Raw genomic sequence first — 2,413 nt, 5'->3', positions numbered from 1 at the left:
TTACGCTCACTCTGCTCACGGGAGTCTCCATCGGCAATTCCAGAGAAACATTTCCCGGAAAGTTCGCCTCAAAATTGAGTTGATCAAACCCAAGAAAGAGAAGGCTCCAACATAGAAGGAGACTGCTTGTGACGAACACTCGGCAGTTCACGGGAAATACAGAACATATGTCGCGTGAAATCATATGCGGCTCATGATGTAGCCAGTCGATTCGACGGGAACGAACACTTCCGCCAAGGTTGGAGGAAATAATTTTTGAAAAATGACGGGCAAATAAATATGTGGAGAAAAATAGAAAGCTTTTGTCCACTTACGATTCTCGACATGCGATTCCGTTGTTGTCCACAGAACTCTCCAGGGCATGGTCTGCGTGGGACCGTATATAAACATTCCAGGTTCGAAGAGCCCGGACTCCAGGCGAGAGTAACGGGAAAATGGAAAGTTCACGCCTGGCTGGATTGAACGACACAAATAAAGAAGCTCTATCAAGAAAGTAGACGGAAAGGATTACGGGCCCTGTTGTACAGGGTGGCCACTTGCAAAAGACGCAAATGATTATGTGGTCGTCACAGTTTGGTTAGAGACCTACTACGGTGTTTAATAAAATGATCTTAGTGTATCGGGAGGCATCATGCCTCAGGCTTGAGTGGTCAAGCGCGAGTCATCAGTCAGAGTCTCTCTCCCAGAGAGCACCGAGTTGACTCTTTCGTAATCGAGGCAAGCAAGGGCGACAGGCAGATTAGCTATATGTTGCACGCAGACGCAATCGTGTGTGCGCAAGCGCCGACTCCACATGCAATTTCCATCCCTCACCGTTGTGTGTGGGTACACATGTCCAGTCCTGGTCCGCTTCACCTGTCGACCAGGAAGGGGAGGAGGAGGAGCCCCCCGACCCATCGAAGGCTGACTTGCTATCAGTGGGGCTTGCGAACCACTGAAGCACACTCAAAACGTAACTTCCAGGGTCGGGAAAATCTGTACGAAAATTATGGGAAAACTATCTCAGTAAGCTGGATGCCTAGCATCATAAAGTAAACGCACTGATCAGGAGCATATCGTTGGTTTAGGTTCAAAACACCCCGTTTGAAAAAATAATAGCAAACAAACCGTTCTCGTACATTTTCTTTGGGAATATGGATTGGTGACAGCATTGGGAATTCTTGTTAGTTTCGGTACACTTCTATCCGAATTCGTATATAGACTACTCAAATAAGCTGAGAAAAGCCAACACATGCGACATTGAATATCCAACTCAATGTGGGAGTATACGCACATGATCACCTACACGTTTTGATAAAAAGATGAAAATTTTACGAAAATTATCCTTGATTCTTTCGCACTTCTGCCCTAAACCGTGTGTGGATCTCCACAATGTAGTAAGGAAACTTACGATCTCAGTTGGGGTAAGCAAGCGTATAATTTCACACTATACTGAATCAAATGTATCCCACCTTGTCTGTGATGCTTCCTTCATACTAGCAGCAGTGGTAGTAGCAGCCATGCGCTTTAGTCGTACTCTCACCGACTCTACTCGATAGGTTAGTATCTGTGTTGGTGGAATATATCTTTGCTGCGTTTAGGAGCTTCCAAAGGTGACTATAGAATTCGGGTAGAAGTGTGCAGTAGTCGAGGAGAATTTCCAGGAATTTCCTCCAAGAGTTTTCATAGTATCAACAGCACACATGAGAATAACATTGAATAAGTCCAATGAGAATCGAAATTTCTACCCACTCCCTGAATTTTCAGATCCTATTAGAGATATATCTAAGATTCATAGTGAATAAATTGAAAAAGCGAAAAATCTATATAACAAGAATTGCGCATTCTGAATGTCCACTGCTGCTATCATCACAAGCCTACCTCCCAGTCGGTCCTCGAGGAGCCAACTTCCGATACATGCTCCAACCAATCAGCGTGAACCTTCAATGGAAGTAAATGCGAACTTGTTGATGACGATGCTGAGCTCATAAAGTCGGCCTTAGTCGCTCGCTGAGGGAAGGAAGGGAAATCCGAGCCAAAGGGCTGTTATCAAATACTTTGAGGATTTCATATTCGCGTGTTCGATCGTTGGGGAAGAGGACAATATTGGGCGTCGGGTCGGGATGCTGAGGAGAAGTAGTTTCGAAGAGATCATCACATGTGAGCATTCCACAGCTCCAGCACAGTCGTCGGTATCTACCAGAGAAGACCCAGGTTCAAACCGCGCACATGTCATTCTATTGCGCGTGCGTGCAAATTATTCATACCACTCCTCCCGCAACACGCCCGAAATTGCACCAACAGGCAGTGAAGCACATGTTATGTAACGAGTTCCTCTGAGGAATTTCCTTCATTGAAAATTCTGCTTGGAACTCGGATCTTTTACACATATTCATTGAATCAATTCTGGGTCAATTCAGAATGGACTCTAATA

The sequence above is a fragment of the Perkinsus marinus genome (genome assembly GCF_000006405.1).
Source record: "Perkinsus marinus ATCC 50983 genomic scaffold scf_1104296928640, whole genome shotgun sequence".
NCBI lineage: Eukaryota > Perkinsozoa > Perkinsida > Perkinsidae > Perkinsus > Perkinsus marinus.
The sequence above is the reverse complement of the archived record's forward strand: the minus strand, read 5'-3'. Positions refer to the sequence as shown.